This window comes from Balaenoptera borealis, assembly GCF_965194805.1.
Source record: "Balaenoptera borealis genome assembly, chromosome: 5".
In the NCBI taxonomy this organism is placed as follows: domain Eukaryota; kingdom Metazoa; phylum Chordata; class Mammalia; order Artiodactyla; family Balaenopteridae; genus Balaenoptera; species Balaenoptera borealis.
Window position 1 is genome coordinate 44,189,420 of NC_138862.1, and position 20,453 is coordinate 44,209,872.

Here is a 20,453-nt window from a genome sequence, read left to right on the forward strand (position 1 = left end):
CTGGTTTTTACTTAGGTTCAGTGATTTCAGGTTGGGATAAGATGTACATGTGTGTCTCGGTTTCCCTCGCTTACCTCTGGACAAGCCAACTGCACATATTTAATCACACTGGATAGTGGATCCTCTGTAATAAATCTTCATTGGACAAGTGGATCACCCAAAATAAATCATCTGTGGGTGAGTGAAACAACTTTGCTCAAACATGCATGGAAAAAGAGCTCATCCATCATAAACCAAAGATAGATAAGTGGATCAGCCTTGATTTACTGCCTCTAACCATGACTACGGTTTTGTCTTACCTAACACGTACCATGATTTTGCAAACAGCATATAGTTTAGATAAATATGGGAGAGTTACTTCCCTAATATTTCCTTTCAGAGCCTATTTTTCAGTGAAGCAATAGCATCCAGTGAAGCAATACAATGAGTGAAATAAGTTGCTAAATTTCATACAGTTACATTAATTTAGCAATGTGCTGTAACATAAAAAGAACTTTGAAATGATCAAAAACTGGGTCCACATCTCCAATTATTAATGTAACTTTAAATATTTCTTTCATCTATAAAGTTATAGTGATAATAACCAGGCTTATAGGTGTTGTGAGGAGTAAATGAGGTGCCCAAAAAATATAAATTCACATTGTTCACATGTTTTAGAGTATCTCTGCTGTTTCTGCCACTGGAATATTAAATAAGACATAAAACACACCACTCCTATTTTTCACAGGGTGGAGAGAAAAGCAAATTAATCACAAGATAGTATGATAGTACTTGGACAAAGCTATGAATATGGAATTAGCTGAACAAATAGGGCAGTTAAACTGTAATCAATTGCTAAGCTTCCCCCCAAAATTGACCTTTAAAATGATTCTTAACGCATACATTAGATGGACAATAGAGAGAAGGTTATGTAAAGATTAGTAAGTGTGAGAATATACTCTGTGGACTGTAAATATATCAGTGTGTATATTTTTATATATGCACACTTATATATGTGTGGCAATAAATTAGCTCAGCAGTTTTAGGCAAGGGTCAGAAATAAAAGGCCTTCTATGACTTGCTAAATACTATGGCTTTTGCTAAATACTATGGCTTAAGCATCAGTGGAGCATCACTGATGGCTTTTATGGGGGGATGATTTAAAATATCTGTATATTAGGAAAAACACTGTGGTAGACAGGGGATATTGGACTGAAAGAAATTGATTCAATTTTTTTATACTACCACATAGCACTATATACAATTTGTATATACTACCAGAAAATATGAGGAAAGAGATAAACCAGGTAGATGTATATGAGATACTATATGTTAACATATAGTTCCTTTTACACATTCTGCTTGTATCTCTTTTATTGGGAATATATATATATATATATATATATTCTACAGAAACAATTGCTACTCATTATTTCTGTGAAAAGAGTCACTTTTTCCATTTGTGTTCCATATAAATTATTGTCCTACAAACTACACCATCTAATTCATCTTGACAAAATATTTCCTGATAGAGTTAATACACTACATAAATTCAATATCTCTTAGTCTTAGTCCTTGTAAATATGCTATAAATGCAAAAATAACAATAATGATAATAATTTATACCTCTGATGATATTTTTTGCTTTGTCTTGCATAGAAAAATATCAACACATCTTTTTAAAGATCAAGTATCTTGACATAATATATCTCATTCACAGCAATATATCAACTGATGTTACAAAAACAAGCTGGCAACATTTCTGGCAATCATATTAACTTATTTGTCAATTTTTACCTTTATTTTTCTTCATACTCTTAACATTTCTTTTAATACTCTTTTTTGCAGTTATTTATTTGCAGAACATATTGCTCATATATTATTTCTAAAAGGATGTTGGATTGATTTAGGCTGATTTTATTTTAATCATTTTTTCCTTAGAGAAACACAAAGTGATTTTCACCATCTAGGTTAGGGAGGTTGTATCTTGTGAAATAAAAGAGAAAATGATTTTACTTTCCCTGATTAATTTAAGTTATATAGAAAGTATTCTTTAAGGTTTTTATTTTGGGTTATGTGTTTTGTTTTTGTTCATGTAGTATCTCAAAGAATTATTGTTCTATAAGCAGAAATGAGCATGCACATAATCCCTGTTCAAATATAGACAAGATAAATATTTTCTACTTCTTTTCTAAAGCACAACCAAAAACATCTTGCAATACAGGTTTATTGAAATACATAATTTAATAATATAATAAATGTAAATATTACACAGTGTGTGTTTTTATAGGTATTTTTCATAATATCTTCATAACAGGTATGATGAAGTGTTAAGAGATTTACCTAAACTAAGAAGAAAAGAAAAGTTTCTTTCTCAAGCAATTGAGCTCCTAGTTTAAAAATGTGATTTAGATGATGTGCTATTTGCCTAGATTTTATTTTATTTTCATGGTTATAATACTATAAGCCAAAACTATACAGTTTATAATTATAGAGTACATAGGTCATTTGCAAAACAAGATTATGTTCTTATCCACAGGACAAATCTCAACAAATTTCAAAGAATATTATGTGGAATATTTTTTCTGATTACCGTAAAATGCAACTGATTTTCACTGATTTTCAGGCAACTGATTTTCATGTATGATTAAAAGGGTTTATAGTATTAATAGGAATTAAATAATAAAGTTTATTTCACCTTAAAAAAAAACTGCCTATGAAATGCCTAGATTTTAAAATGCAAAATTTTCATGTAAGTAGGAATTGAATACTGGCTTATTTTTCTCCCAAGCCTAAATTTTTTTTTTATTTCAAGGATGTACATATTTTCTTCAGCTTCCCACTCTAGAAAGTTATTTTAAGATATATATGAAATTCCATGAAGTAATCAAAACATAACAGCAAATATCAGATATCCCTAATAGCAAATTCCTATTGATTGTATCTAAACATACCTTTTTAAAAAATATTTTAACTTGATTATAAAGAAAGTTATACATTAGATTTATCCCCTGTTCCTGTAAAGACCAGGATACCTGTGTTGGGGAGAACTGGAAGATTAATTTAAGTGAAATATTCATTATGATTTTAAAATGACTTTTTCAAGAGAGTCCAACTGAGTCCCAACAAGTAAAATATTCAGAATTTCTCTTCTTTACATTATTTAATAATTAGGGATTAAATAGGATGATCTTTTGATGATGTATAGAATGTGACTATAATTCAACAACTTCAAAACTTCTTATGACATAACATGGTCAGTTACGTATACCCACCAAGTTCAAACACCTTCATGGACAGGTAAGGCAGAACAGACATCAGGTTTGGCAATTTCTTCATTGTTCTTTCAAAACAAAGTCAACTTCCAATTTCATATATGTGATGTCAATTTTTGTAAATTAGGTTTACTACTCATAGGTACAATGATATGAACTAACATATCATATTATATAATACATCGGTATATACAACACAAAGTGCATAATGACTGAAAGCAGGAAAATAGATAGGTAATCAATGCCCACATCTGTGAAGCTCTATTTCTTCTGCAAGAACTACAGCCAAACTTTCCTATGTCTAGTTGCTAACCTTAGAGTTTCATGATCTGGATTTCAGTGGAAAAGAAAAGAATTTTTTAATATTTATGGATGGATCTAAGCATGATCTAAGTAGAAAGGCACTGGAGTTCTGGAATTATTTCTAAAAACTATGTCATTCCCCTACTCACTGCTCTCTAAAATATAGCCTTCTCGGTTGTAGAGAATTAATTGCTTGCCCCCTAAATGCCAGGGCATTTCCCTACCAAAGTAATTTATTGCAAACCAGTCAGATCTCTATAACTCATTCTTCTCGGTAGCAAGCCCTCAGAATAGTATTCACCTATTCCTGTAAGAAGGAGACTATTCTGTGTAATGTGCATTTGTTGGTTGCTGGTGCAAAATATCATCATATCATTTATTATATTTCCCACATTTAGGCTGCATTTTCAATAGCCTGACTTGCTATATTTCTTGTAGTGATATAACTTTCACAACATTTCACACCCAACATTATAGTGAGTTATTTTTCAGGTCTCTGTACTTATTTCCCAAATAAATGACAACTTGATGATGCATGAGTTTCATTGCCCTTTCATTCATTCTTATATACTATAGGAAGATCTCTCAGAACTCTTTTCTACTTTCTGGGTCTTTTATTCTTAATTTTCTTATTTGAAGTATTTTTTCTACATTTCTTGCCTATACCCTTGAACTTTACTGATGAAGTATTTTATTTTTCCCATTTTCCTTGAGAAGTTTTATAGCACACTCTGACCAATCCTTCTATATTTCTTCTTATCTTTTCCTACTGTCTACACTCCAATTCAACCTGCAAACCACAATCAAACCAATTTTCACCATGCCTTGCTCTTCTATCCTGGGAAACACACGCTCATTTCCAGCTGTCCACTACAGTTCTTCACTTCGTTGTATACCAGTTCCTCAAACCAATATCGAAAAGTTTTTCATAAACCAGAAGATATCAAGAGAGTATAGTTGGAGGATGCAAAACTCACCTCCCACTATGAAAATATCAAAAATACATATATATGTGGAACAATTCTCATTAAAAACTAACTGGAGACAGCAGAAGTAAAACTGTCACCATTTTCAGCTGACAGGATAATACATGTAGAAAACCCTAAAGTTTCCAGTCTCCACCAAAAAAGTATTAGAATAAATGAATTCAGTAAAGTTGCAGGATACAAGATTAAAATACTTAAATCTGTTGCTTTTCTATACATTACTAAAGAACTCTCAGAAAGAGAAAGCAAAAAAAATGTTATTTAAAATCACTTCAAAAAGAATAAAATACCAAGGAACATACTTAACCAAGGAGGTGAAATACCTATACTCTGAAAACTATAAAACATTAATGAAGGAAATTGAAGATGATACAAAGAAATGGGAAAACACCCCTTTTTCTTGGATTGGAAGAATTAATATTATTAAAATGTCCATACTACCCAAAGATAGTACAGATTTAGTGCAATCTCTCTCAAAATACCCATGACGTTTTTCACAGAACTAGAACAAATAATCCAAAAATGTATATGGAACCACAAAAGACCTCAAATTGCCAAAACAATCTTGAAAAGAAGAACAAAGCTGCAGGTATCATGTTCCCTGACTTCAGACTATACTACAAATCTACAGTAATCAAAACAGTATGGTAGTGACACAAAAACAGACACATAGACCAATGGAAAAGAATAGATAGCCCAGAAATAAGCCCATGCACTTATGGTCAATTAATCTACAACAAAGGAGCCAAGAATATACAATAGAGAAAAGACAGTCTCTTCAACAAGTGGTGCTGGGGAAACTGGACAGCTACATGTAAAAGAATGAAATTAGAACACTTCCTAACACCACATATAAAAATAAACTCAAAATGGTTTAAAAACCTAAATGTCAGACTTGAAACCATAAAACTCCTAGAAGAAAACATAGGCAGAACACTCTTTGACATAAATCATAGCAATATTTTTTTGCATGTCTCCTAAGGCAAAAGAAACAAAACCAAAAATAACCAAATAAGACCTAATTAAACTTAAAAGATTTTGCACAGCAAAGGAAACCATCGACAAAATGAAAAGACAATCTACTGAGTGGGAGAAAATATTTGCAAATGATACGACTGATAAGATACTGATATATCCAAAATATATAAACAACTCATACAACCCTATATCAAAAAAAAAATCTACCTGGTTAAAAATGGGCAGAAGACATGAATAGATATTTTTCTAAAGAAGATACACAGATGGCCCACAGTCACATGAAAAGAATGTTCAAAATTGCTATCCTCAGAGAAATGCAAATGAAAATCAAAATGAGATATCACCTCACACCTGTCAGAATGGCTATCATCAAAAAGACCACAAATAACAAATGTTGGTGAGGATGTGGAGAAAAGGGAACTCTTGTACACTGTTGGTGGACATGTAAATTGGTGAAGCCTCTATGGAAAACAGTGTGGAGGTTCCTTGAAAAACTTAAAACGTAACTACCATATGATCCAGTAACTTTACTCCTGTTTTATATCCCAAGAAAACAAAAACTAATTTGAAAAGAGATGTTCATAGCAGCACTATTTATAATAGACAAGATATGGAAGCAACCTAAGTGTCCATCAACAGATTAATGGATAAGAAGATGTGGTATATTTGTACGATGGAATACTACTCAGCAATAAAAAAAGAATGAAGTTCTGCCATTTGTAACAATGTGGATAGACCTAGAATATATTATGCTTAGTGAGATAAGTCAGTCGGAGAAAGACAAATACTTTATGTTATCTCTTACATGTGGGATCTAAAAAATAAAACGAATGTGTATAACAAAAGAGATACAGACTCACAGAAATAGAGAACAAACTAGTGGTTGCCAGTGTGTAGAGAGAAAAGAGGAAGGGGAAAGATAGGTGTTGGGATTAAGAGATAAAAAGTACTTTATGTATAAAATAAATAAGCACCAAGAATACATTGTTCAGCTCAGGGAAATATAACCATTATTTTGTAATAAATTTAAATGGAGTATAACCTATAAAAATACTGAATCTTTATGTTGTATACCTTAAACTATTATAATATTGTAACAACTATGCTTGAATTGAAAAATCAATTTCCAACACTTAAAAATAGTTTTTTATAAACCACCTTCTAAACATGATTATCTTCTTTTATTTCCCATTTAGGATTCAACATGATCTCTATCACATAGAAAAACTTGGGTTTTGTTTGTTTCACTCTTTCGTCTCAATTCCTGGACATTATTATTACCCCAAAACTTGTTTTTTACGTATTCAACATAGTCCTTGAGTCATCACTTCTTGTCCTAACACTTATTGTATCTTCCTCTGATTATTTAAACAACCATGTACATTCAAACATTTGCTCAAAATTGCTCCCTTTATCCTATTTTGTTTTTTTCTTATTCTACATCCATAAAAACTTCATTCACCATTTAGGATCAAAGTCAAATGTCATATCCAGTTGAAATATTTCTCCTGTTCTGCACACCTAAGCAGAATAAAATATGCTCCCCTATAGTTTGCTGCCTATAGAGAAATATTATATTATATTATATTATATTATATTATATTATATTACATTATATTATATTATATTACATTATATTATACTACATTATATTATATTATATTATACTACATTTTATTCTATGAGTGTTTTCTACATTAAACTGTGAACTTCTTGAAGTCATGCAAAATGTCCTCCATTTTGATAACTATTCCCCTGAGGGTATAACAAATCCAAATAGAGTACCAGGTTACCTTTTGTGCTATTATAATAGCATTAGGATCAGGGGTCAAAAATTCCTGAATTCAGCCTGCCAGTTATAAATGCAGCTTCCAAGAGAGCTCCAAGGGAAATCTACACGTAAGCAGAAATGTCTGAACGGAAATCAAAGTACAATTCAGTTGAAAATTAACAGTGATCCTTTCTACTTGTGCAATATGGACTGGCTGGTAGATTACCTGGACTCTAACAATGCAGACTACAAACTCTTTCTCAAAGGTCAGAGGAGCTAAGAGGTAGTGGAGTTAAGTAGGCTAGGGCAGTAGTGGAAAGTGCAAAGTTCTCCTTCCCCTATTATTAATAAGTGCTTGGATAGCATTGAATCAAGCACTGTATCTATATTTAGTGCAGATTAGAGATAGGTTCTTCATAAATAGATAACACCTATTTTACAATTCCTATCTAATATCATAGATTAAGAAACTTAAAATACTGTCACAACATCTAGTTTTTTCCCTGTAGTCCCTCAATTATTCCCATTAATGAATAAAGATTTTGAGCACTTCATATTTTTGAAGGATAATCAAGATAATCTAATTATATAATATTTAAATACTGCAGCATAGAGCACAGCTGTCAAAATGGCATGATAAGTTTCTAAGTGAAGATTACTTATTTACTGAAATAAAATGTTTGCAGTGTATCTTACATAAATCCAAGTACTGAAGTAGAAAATCACTGCTCCTTCTGTGGCTATGACTCAATATTCTATGAGATAATTTAAATATTTGAAAGGTTCTTATAAATTAAATAATACTTATGAATATTCACGAAACCAAAATACACAGACATCAGTACATAGATGTAGAGTACTATGAAGAAAACTGCTCTACTATGACTTAAGGAGGTTTTAAACATGATGATTAATCCATTTTTAATTGGTTTGTTAAATTCCATTGTTTTATATCTAATGAGATCAATAGCACTCAAAAAATAATTAAGATGTCCCAAATGAAAATAAATAATAAATGTGTTTTATATAATTAGCATGGGTCAGAAGTAGAAAAAATAAGATTTGAAATTATATGCTATATGGTCCAGGCATTAGAATTCCTTTATCCTCACTTTCTTCAATTTGATTTTGAAAGATTAAATTTAAAAAAAGCTATTCTGACTATCTCATAATTATGTTAATAAGTGAAAATAATTTTTGAAAAAATATTATTGGGAATCTCAACATGTGGCCAAATGCAAGTTGCTGTATCTATCATCCAGATACAGAGTTCTATTTTCACATAGGACTATAGGAGCATAATTTGCCCTTAGCAATTGGAAGAGTCCTAATTTTTTATCTTACATGTGAAATAAAACTTTTGCTTGTTCACCAAAATCTGAAGACATCCACAGCAGTGTTTCAAACTCATTACCTTAATGTTAGATAGTCTAAAAAAATGTTATTGGAAGACAGGAATTCCAAGTTAACTTGCTGTTTCATTCAATGCCAAGTACAGATATCCTTATACACTTCTGAAGTCTGTCCCTAAAACTGTTCCTCTAGAGGCAAGTGTTCCACTCTAATATACTGTGGCCTTCCAGCACTAAAATTCATATTATGTATCATATTCAGCTGGGCCCTATGTATTCTGCTCTCTTTCTCCGACTTTAACTTTTACATCTCTCCTCACTCATTTCCCAACTGTCACCCCAGGCTTATTTCTGCTCCTCAAACACACTGAGCAAGCTCTCACCTCAGGGCTACTTTGAGCATACTGCTCTCAACACTTTCTATGGCTTGTTCCTTGATTTCAGATAAGTTTGAGTTCAAATGTCACTTTCACAGAAAAGGCTTTACTGATACAATTACCTGAAGAATCTTCCTGACCATCAAAACCCCCAAGTCACTCTCTATCACATCTTTATATTATTTTTTCCTTTAATATATTTATATTTACATTTATATATATTATTTATATTTCCCTTTATTTTATTAAGTGCTTTGGAAATTACTGGATTTACTTATTCTTTTATGAGTTTAATGTCTGTATCTCTCCATAGACTGAACATATTACAAAAGGAGATTTTTCTATTGTACTCGGTTGTCTCCCCAGTATTTGAAACAAATCCTAGTATATCAAAACTTAACACACACACACAGTGTTGTGCTAGAGCTGAGTTGCAATGGTTTGCAAGATTAATTTTGCAAAGCATCTCTTCCTAACTCTGAGTTCCACAGCATTACATTGGTAGCTTGAAACTGGCCTGGTGGGAGCATTTCCTCCACACAAATCAGCAAACACTATAAGCCAAGGCTTTCTTTCTGGAATCGTTGTTAAATATTTACTAGTCTATCTATATATGACAGAGAACAAGAAAAGGTTAAAAAAATTCCTTTCCTATAACCAAGATCTTGAGTAAAATGGATATGAAAAGAAGATCTGTTCTTTCTGTATGCAATACCAATGTGGTGGAAAAAAACAATGAGAAAACCAAAAACTGTGTCTCTAAGCCACTGATGAAAAGAGCAGCAGAGGAAATCATTAGGAAATAACCCATCTCATCGCAAGTTTAATACCAAATAATTCTGAACAATAACCAGTGCTCCTGACTATGAATAACTGACCCTTGTATTCTGATAGTATTCCAGTGTCAGGGAGGAAGAAATTTTCCTCTACCCTTCTAGGTTCTCCTGGCTGGTCTAAGAATTAAATTGACATGAGACAGGTTGACAGGCAAAAATACGTAGGAGAGACCCAGGAATTTTGAGTAACTTGCCAAAATGGAAGACATGCTCACCTTAAATACAATCTTCAGCTAAAGACAAAAGAAGATGTTGGGGTAGTGGTTTGGGACTCCAAATGAGAGGAAGACAATTCTTATAGAGATGGAAAAGCAGTGTTTGGTAAACAGATGTTGGCTGGGCCATCCAGAGACAACGGGACACAGAGTGGACTCTGATCTCCAGGCCCTGCTGAGTTTTCCCCACCACATGTAGCATATTCTTTGGAGATATCTCTGGGATAGCTCTATTCTGGGAACAGGCCCTTTATCTAAATTCTTTAAGCAGCTAAAAGAAGGAGGTTAAAGAAAAAGACTTATGGAGTCTTCTGCTTCTTAAAAATAATCAACCTAAATTAATGCTCATACCTGTTGATCAAAAAAAAAAATTGCATAAGTCTACTGCTAAGAAAATAACGTATTGGGGTCTTAAGAAATATAATTCAAGAGACACAGATTTGGTAAAACCGAAAGAATGTTTCAGGGAAGAGAAAGAGTCAGAGGCTTATAGAGACAAAAGTCTCAAGGGTTGTTAAAGTTGCCTGGCTGTGATTGGCTATGATGCAAGTCAGGAAATATCTGTCCTAAAGAATCATGAGTTGTTTTAGGGTAAGTGTCCAATAGCTATCTTGAGTTTCTGCGAGATGTTCTGGATGCCTTTGTTAAGACATTAAGTAGTCAAGAGGTCAGATTCCATCCACGCTGAGACATGCATAAGTCACACTTCTTCAATGGCCTCCTGGCTTCATTTTAGAGAACTGTCTTAGCAATACCAACTCCATTTTGATTCTCCTTCCACACACCAAAAATAGACATTTTGGGGTGGGGAATTTTGCTCCCCTACTTCAATTTCTAAATAATGATCACGGAAACTGTGTTTGACAATTAGCTTTTTCTAGTTACACTTAATATGCTAATATGCCAATTTATCTTCAGTCTTTTCTAATGTAAGGATGCAAATGGAGCTAAATTTTTACCTCTTTCGTCTCAAAATGTCAGTACAACTTTTAGGCATCTTATTATCAGAGGATGGTATGGCTTTTTCATGGTAAAACAACACTCTAGGTTGAGTATTCCAGAACTTCAGTATTACCAAAGATAGTACCTGTCATTGTGAATACAGGTATTTACTGCCAGAAATGACTCTTCATTGACTATGATGTTGCAATATGAGGGAATCTAGTGGAGGAAATGAGTAGTTTATTTATTGTATATTTATTATGCCAGGCATCATGCTATGTGTTTTGCTTTTACTTACTTATAGAATCAATTCTATAACACTATGAATAAGTTATTTTATTATTTCAATTTTAAAGATGAGAAAATGGATAATTAGATAAATTTTCCCATGGTTACACTGGGAAAATAAAAGTAAGTAAAGGAGATAGAATTCAAATCCAGGTAAGTCTAATTGTAGACTCATTTCATAATATGAGGTCTTGAACTTACTGTCATTCCACAAAAACTAGTCACTGACAGCTCAGAGGGCTTGGGATATTAAAAAGACAGAAGAATCAAAACATTCATGCAGAAAACTTGCCCTCTAAACTGGGAAATAGGGCATGCGAAAATACGGATATATCTATATTTTTTTCATCTTCCTTTATTTGGACTCTTTATGCTACAGTACTACATGCAGAGTCGTGTAGAGAATACCCTTGTTTCTGATTAATCAGAAATGATAGCTATATTGTACTAAGTTTCTTTATCTTGACATGATGTTTTCAATATACCACTTTGGGACATGATGAATCAATTCCAACCATGTACCTTTTTTATACAGACTCATAAAACTTCAGTAGTGTGGCATAAGTATGGTTCTCTTAGCTTTTATGGCATAAAGATAAGGAAACAAATGTACCAAGTTCAGCTCTCAATACACCACCAACTGCTATACTTCTTATCAAGAATATTTCATTTCTCAAGTAGTGGATGGGATCTGGTAGAAAAGATAGCACAGATTATGAGAAAAATGGGAAGGCGCAATTGATGAATTTCCTATTATGAACAAAGTCTTGAAAGAGTAAATATAGATGACAGGATAAAGACACACATAATAAAACGATTTATTTAGGTTTACCATTTGTGCCAAGTAATAGGAAAGGTCAGTTCCAAAAAATAAATTGAAGCCAAATTATGTTTAAGGATTCTGTGTGAGTGTGTGTGTGTGTGTGTGTGTTTTCAGGCACTTGTCTCTACTGTTAATCATTCTGAAGAATAATTTTTTTGATTGAGCTATTCATTCATTTTGCTAGAGCCAAAACAGAAATAAAGTATAGAATTTGAGTCACACTTAGAATGATTGGATTAGGTGATAAAATTATCTATGAATATTTTAAAGAGGTTTGTATAGATTTTTATATTTATCCAAGGAGTAAAAAAATTACATATCATTATAACATTTTTCTGAACTATGACACAACGGAAAACTTGTATAAAAGCCATAAATAAACAGATTTTAAGAAAAAATATTCTGGGCAGCAGAAAAACAGATTACAATGATCATATTAATATGTATGAGAAACAGAACAATCAATTTGAATTTGTCACATCTCCTCGCACCAGAAATTTACCCTACGTTAATTGAAAATTAAAAAATAATTATCTACTCCAACCTTCTTCATTTCATTATGTTCTCTGGCATTGTTGTTAAATAAACGGTTTCCATAATATCCCCTAATATTAGGCATAGTCAATTGCTTATGGGATTGGGATTCAAAGAAGCTATAACTTAAAGGGAAGGAACTATTTTGTTGTATGCTTACACAAAAAATCTCAAGGTTTGCATAATATAATTTTCACGTTAATGCCATTGCCCTCAATACAGGGCTAATATAGAAAGTATTATAGAAAGTATTACCTTTCATTCCTTAAGCAGTTATAAGAATTTTTTTCTTGAATGTCTTTTTTTAATAAACATTTAATTTTAGAATTTTTTTTGTTATTTTTAAATAAATTTATTTATTTATTTATTTATTTTTGGCTGTGTTGGGTTTTCGTTTCTGTGCGCGGGCTTTCTCTAGTTGTGGCGAGCGGGGTCTACTCTTCATCGTGGTGCGCGGGCTTCTCATTGTCGTGGCTTCTCTTGTTGCGGAGCACTGGCTCTAGACGCTCAGGCTCAGTAGTTGTGCTTCACGGGCTTAGTTGCTCCGTGGCATGTGAGATCCTCCCAGACCAGGGCTCGAACCCGTGTACCCTGCACTGGCAGGCAGACTCCCAACCGCTGCGCCACCAGGGAAGCCCTAGAATTTTTATTTTTTTAAATGGGAGTTATTTATTTATTTATTTATGTATTTATGGCTGTGTTGGGTCTTCGTTTCTGTGCGAGGGCTTTCTCTATTTGCGGTTAAGTGGGGGCCACTCTTCATCGCAGTGCGCAGGCCTCTCACTATCGCAGCCTCTCTTGTTGCGGAGCATAGGCTCCAGACGCGCAGGCTCAGTAATTGTGGCTCACGGGCCGAGTTGCTCCGCGGCATGTGGGATCTTCCCAGACCAGGGCTCGAACCCGTGTCCCCTGCATTGGCAGGCAGATTCTCAATCACTGCGCCACCAGGGAAGCCCCTAGAATATTTTTAAATTTATAGAAAAGATAGTACAAAGTGCCTATATACCCCATACCCAGTGTCCCCTATTATTAAAATCTTACATTAATATGATAAATTTGACACCATTTCTGAACTAATAAAGATGCATTATTGTTAACTAGAGCCCATACTTTATTCAGAACTCTTTAGTTTTTAACAAAGTTTTTTTGTGTGTTCCAGAATCTCATCTAGAATACAACACTATATTCAGTCATGTGTTCTAAGCCTTCTTTTTGTTGTGACAGTTTTTCAGATTTTCTCAGTTTTGATGACCTTGACAAATTTGATAAGTAATGATAAGCTATTTTGTAGAATATCCCTCAATTAAGGTTTGTTTCATATTTTTCTCATGATTATACTGGGGTTTTGGGTTTTGAAGATCAAGACTACAGAGGTAAAGTGCCATCCTCATCACATCATATCAGGAAACATACTATCAACATGATTTACCACTCTTCAAGTTGACACTGATCACATTCCTGAGATAATGTTTGTTTGGTTTCTGTAAAGTAACTTCTTTCTCTCCCTTTCTATACTGCATTTTTTAAAAGGAAGTCAATATGTGTAGTTTACTGACTTACTCCTTACATACTTAAGGGGTGAGAAATTATGAATGCCATATAAGCAAAATTATACAGTATATATCCTTTTCTAACTGGCATCTTTTACATAATATTATGCATAAGATAAATTTATGTTTTTGTCTTGATAAAGCATGTCTTTTTAGTCACTTAATAGTATTGCATTCTATGGATATACACACTTTGTTTACCCATTCACCTATTGAAGAACATTTTGATGGCTTCTAGTTTTTGGCAATTGTAAATAAATCTGTCATAAACATTTTCTCACAAGTTTTTGTATGGCCATACATTTTCAGGTCAATTGGGTAAACACCTAGGAGTGTAATTGCTCCATTATATGCTAAGATTATGTTTAACTTTTTAGAGAAACTGCCAAACTGATGCCAAAGAGCCCATACCATTTCTATCCCCACCAGCAATGAAGAGAGATCCCATACTCTGAATCCTCACCACCAATTGTCATTGCCAAGTATTTTGGATTTTAGCTATTTTAATACGTGTGTAAAGGTATCTCATAGTTGTTTTAATCTGTAATTACATAATGACAAATAATGTTGAATATTTTCTCATAAGTTAACATGCCATCTGTGTGTCTTCTTTTGTGTCTCTTCAGATCTTTGCCCACATTTAATTGGTTTGTTTTCCTATTGTTGATTTTCTCAAAGTTCCAGGTATATTTTGTAAGTTTTGGAGGTAAGTCCTTTATCATATGTGTTTTGAAATATTATCTCCCAGTATCAGCATGTCCTTTCATTTTTTTGATAGTGTTTTCACACAGCAGAGGTTTTTAATTTTAAAAGTTTATTTTAACATTTACTTTCTTTCATGGATCATACTCTTGTTATTTTATCTAAAAACTCATCAGCAAACCCAAGGTCAACATGATTTCTCCTATGTTTTCTTCTAGAAGCTTATAGTTTTGTATTTTGCAATTTCTCCTATGATGCATTTTGAGTTAAATTTTGTGAATGGAATGAGTGTTGTATCTGGGCTTTCTCTTTTTTGCTTACTTTTCCAGTATATTTTGTTAAAAAATTTTCATTATCCATTGAATTGTCTTTATGCCTTGTCAAAAATTGACTCTGGGTTAATCTATTTCTAGGATCTCTACCCTGTTCCATTCTTTCATGTCTAACCAATATTATGCCATCTAATATTATTGTATCTTCAAACTAAGTCTTGAAATCTGATAGTGTGAGTTCTTCAAATTTGGTTTTCTTTGTCAATTTTCTCTTGCCTATTCTAGCTCCTTAATTTCCATATAAATTTTAGAAGTATTTATCAATATCTATGAAATAACTTGCTGGGATTTTGATTGCTTTGTATCGAAATTGGGAAGAATTAACTCTTAACAATATTGAAACTTTCAATACATGGACACAAAATATCTTATTTAATTAAATATTTGATTACCTTTATCAGTTTTAAAGTTTTCCACTTATAAAACCTATGCACAGGGCTTCCCTGGTGGCACAGTGGTTGAGAATCTGCCTGCCAATGCAGGGGATGCGGGTTCAAGCCCTGGTCTGGGAAGATCCCACATGCCACGGAGCAACTCGGCCCGTGAGCCACAATTACTGAGCCTGCGCGTCTGGAGCCTGTGCTCGGCAACTAGAGGCTGCGATAGTGAGAGGCCCGCGCACCACGATGAAGAGTGGCCCCCGCACCGCTATGAAGAGTGGCCCCCGCTTGCCACAACTAGAGAAAGCCCTCGCACAGAAACAAAGACCCAACACAGCCATACATACATACATACATACATACATTAAAAAAAGAATGTAAGCAGACAAGAATAGCATTAAAAAAAAATAATAATTAAAAAAAAAAACAAAAAAAAAACCTATGCACATTTTGTTAGATTTATACCTATTTTTTTTTTTTTGGTGCTATTGTAAATAGAACTGTTTTTTAATTTCAAATGCAAATTTTTCATTGCTGATTTATTGGAAACTAATGGACTTTTAAAAGCATACTGACCTTGTATCCTATAACCTTGCTCTACTTGCTGATTAATTGCAGGAGCATTTTGATTTCTCTGTTTGCTTTGTAGGTTATTTGGCCTTTCCTACACAGACAATGAGATCATTTGCAAAGAAAAGCAGTTTTAGTTTTATTTTTTTTCCAATTTGGATATATTTTATTTATTTTTTGTGTCTTATTACACTACGTAGGAATTCCAATTTATAATCTCAAATCACACTGGTGAGATAGAACATCCTTGGCTTTTTCTTGATAACAGAATAAAACTTCCAGTCTCTCACAATTAAGTATAACCTTAGCTGTAGGTTTTTTGTAGATATTCTTTATCTACAGATTTTTTTTTTTGAGGAGCTCTCCTTCTACTCATATTTGGTGAGAGTTTTTATCATGAATGAGTGTTAAATTTTATCAAATGACTGTTCTGTTCAATTGATACAATATGGTGGACTATTGATTTTGAAATGATGAACTTGCCTTGCTTACTTTGAATACATCTAAAAAATAAAAAAAATCCTCTTTTCCAATAGCTCACCCCAGTGCTTAAAAACTTTCAAGGCTTTTGTTTCAACAGTGATGAGTTCAATCTCTCTCCTCTATTGCAATAGTCTTACATAAAGTCTTCCTTGTCTGTTTAACTCCATCCAGTGCAATTTTTCTTTGACAATATTTCATGCTACAAATTCCTATATTATCCTTATGCTTGTCTCCCATATTGACTTCCTTATGTACTTCTCCACAGAGAAAGTGACTTCAGCTATAATCCACTCTTACTTTATATATTATTGTATTGCAGCCCTATGTGTGTTTTGGGGGTACTTTGAAGTGAAGGAGGAATGTTCTTTAAACTTCTGATTAAATTTTTTTTTTTTTTAAATAGTTTTCTACTTTTTTTTTTTTTTAATTATTATTTATTTATTTATTTTTGGCTGTGTTGGGTCTTTGTTTCTGTGCGAGGGCTTTCTCTAGTTGCGGCAAGCGGGGGCCACTCTTCATCGCGGTGCGCGGGCCCTCTCACTATCGCGGCCTCTCTTCTTGCGGAGCACAGGCTCCAGACGCGCAGGCTCAGTAGTTGTGGCTCACGGGCCCAGCCGCTCTGTGGCATGTGGGATCTTCCCAGACCAGGGCTCGAACCCGTGTCCCCTGCATTGGCAGGCAGATTCCCAACCACTGCGCCACCAGGGAAGCCCCCTGATTAAATCTTAGTCATTTATTGCACCTGTGTCTGAGAACTCTATCCTGTAATTTTTGGAATTGCTTTGCTAATTTCTACAAAAGTCTGCTGGGATGTTGATTGAAGTTGACTAGAAACAACAGATCGTTTTTTGAGAGAATAGACATCTGAACAGTAATGAGTTTTCCAACCTGTAAATATGGTATATTTCTCCATTAATTTGGGTCTTTTTAAAATTTTTAACATCAATGATTTCATTTTCAACTTTTTTCTTTTGATTAGTGTGAACACTGTATATTTTCCCCATTATTTTCATTTAGATGCATTTGTGTTTAAACTTATTTAATTCATCTAATTCACTTTAATTTCCCTCTAATACTGTAGGCAGCAAATAAATGGCTCTTGCTCTTTTATAATCTAACGATAATTTTTGCCTTTAAACTACAGTCTTTAGATCATTTACATTTGATATGCTCATTGATATATTTGTATTAAAATATAATATCTTCCTATTTTATTTATATTTGTCTAATCTATTACTTGTTCTTTTCCCCCATTTAGTATCATTTTTTATTGAGTATCCTTATTTTTTTATAAATTTATTTATTTATTTTACTTTTGGCTGTGTTGGGTCTTCATTGCCATGCACGGGCTTTCTCTAGTTGCAGTGAACAGGGGCTTCTCTTCATTGCGGTGTGCGGGCTTCTCACTGCAGTGGCTTCTCTTGTTGTGGAGCACAGGCTCTAGGCAAGGCATGCAGGCTTCAGTAGTTGTGGCTCGTGGGCTCAGTAGTTGTGGCTCACAGGCTCTAGAGCGCAGGCTCAGTAGTTGTGGTGCACAGGCTTAGTTGCTCCATGGTATGTGGGATCTTCCTGGACCAGGGCTCAAACCCATGTCCCCTGCATTGGCAGGCAGATTCTTAACCACTGTGTCACCAGGGAAGCCCAAGAGTACCCTTATTTTTTTAAACAGTTTCATGTTTACTGAATAATTACAGAGAGTTTCCATATGCCTTATACTGTTTGTTCTCTTATTTTCTCTTAAGACTTCTTTGACCTATGGCTTATTTAAAAGTATCATGTTTAACTCCAAATATTTTGTGATTTTTCAGCTATCTTTTTGTTATTGATTTCTAGTTTAATTCCACTGTGGTCTGAGAACATACTTTGTGAGATTTCCGTTCTTTTAAATTGATTTAGGTGTGTTTTATGGTCCAGATTGTGGTCTATCTCGGTAAATGTTCCATGTGAGCTTGAGAAGAATGTGCATTCTGCTGTTTTTGGATAAAGCAGTCTATAAATGTCAATAAGGTCCAGGTGATTCATGGTGCTGTTCAGTTCAAATATATTCTCACTGGTTTTCTGCCTGCTGGATCTATCAGTTATATTATGAGGGGTGTTGAAGCCTGCAACTCTAATAGTGGATTTGTTTATTTCTCCCGTGAATCTCTTCATTTTTGTCACATGTATTTTGGCATGCTGGTCTTTGGGGCACACATCTTAATGATTGTTATGTCTTATCAGAGAATCGACACCTTTATCATTATGTAATGCCCCTCCTTATCCCTGAAAATTCCCCCTGTTCTGAATCTGCTATTTGAAATTAATAAAACTACTCTAGATTTCTTTTGATTAGTGTTTGCACTTTCACCACCCCCTTACTTTTAATCTATGAGCACTTTATATATAAAGTTAGTTTCTTCTAGATAACATATTTTTTCTTCAACTCTGAAAGGCTCTGTTTTTAACTGGTATATTTAAAACATTCACACTTAAAGTAATTATTAACATAGTTGGAATAATATCTACCTCCTATTTTCAGTTTGTTGTATTTGTTCATTGTTTCCATTTTATCCCTCCCCCTTTCTTTCTGCCTTCTCTGGCTTTAATTGAACGTTTTATATAATTCCATTTATCTCTTCTCTTAGCACATCAATTATACTTCTTTATTAAAAAGTTTGTTTTAGTGGTTGCCCTAGAGTATTCAAAATACACTTAGTACTAATCTAAATCCTTTCTCAAATAGTATCATGCTACCTCATGCATAACCCAGGTACCTTATAAAATAGTGTTTCATCCTTTATAACATTATATTCATTTCACTTATCATATGATATAATCACAAAATACATTGTTGCTATTATTATTATTTTGAACAGTTATCTATTACATCAATTAAGAATAAGAAAAATGAGGACTTCCCTGGTGCCCAGTGGTAAAGAATGTGCCTTCCAATGCAGGGGATGCGGGTTCGATCCCTGGTCAGGGGACTGAGATCCCACATTCCGCGGGGCAACTAAGATCACGTGCCACAACTGCTGAGCTCATGCACCTCAACTACAGAGCCCACATGCCGCAAACTACAGAGCCCACATGCTCTGGAGCCCCCGTGCCACAACTAGAGAGAGAAAACCCATACACCACAACTAGAGAGAAGCCAGTGCACTGCAACAAAAGATTCCGCATGCCTCAAAGAAGATCCCACGTGCTGCAACTAAGACCCAACACAGCCAAAAATAAAATTAAAAAAATTAAATTGCAAAAAAAAAAGGAAAATATTTTATTACACCTTTATTTGTTCCTACTCCCTCAGTCTTCCTCTTTTATATACAGATCTGAGTTCCTGACCTATACCATTTTCTTCTTGAAAAACTGATTTTAACATTTCTTACCAGTCAGGTCTACTGATAAAGTCTCTATTTTAAAATATTTCGCCTATAAAGGATAATTCTGATGGATACAGAATTTTATGTTGGTATTTCTTTATCTTTCAACACTTTATATATTTCACTCCACTCTCTTTTTGCTTGCCTGATTTCTGACAACATGTCTGATGTAATTTGTACCTTTGTCCCTCTATAGATAAGGTATTTTTCTGCTCTGGCTTCATTCAAAATTTTCTCTGCTTTTACTTTTCTACAGTTTAAATATGATAAGCCTAAGGGTAGATTTTGGGGTATTTATCTTGTTTGATATTTTCTGAGCTTCCCATATCAGTGGATTTTTGCCTGATATTGTTCTTAAAAACTTTTTGCCATTATTACTTCAAGTAATTTCTTCAGCTTCTTTCTGTTTTTCTTA

The 20,453-nt window shown here is 33.7% G+C and overlaps 2 long non-coding RNA genes across 2 annotated transcripts in view; both read right to left on the reverse strand.

The window, feature by feature from the left end:
- Positions 1 to 20,453, reverse strand: part of LOC309628838 — a 1,199,959-nt gene that overhangs the window by 810,227 nt on the left and 369,279 nt on the right. The gene's annotated exons all lie outside the window — the stretch shown is intronic.
- The window catches only part of LOC309628831, a 411,047-nt gene that overhangs the window by 163,865 nt on the left and 226,729 nt on the right, over positions 1 to 20,453 (reverse strand). The gene's annotated exons all lie outside the window — the stretch shown is intronic.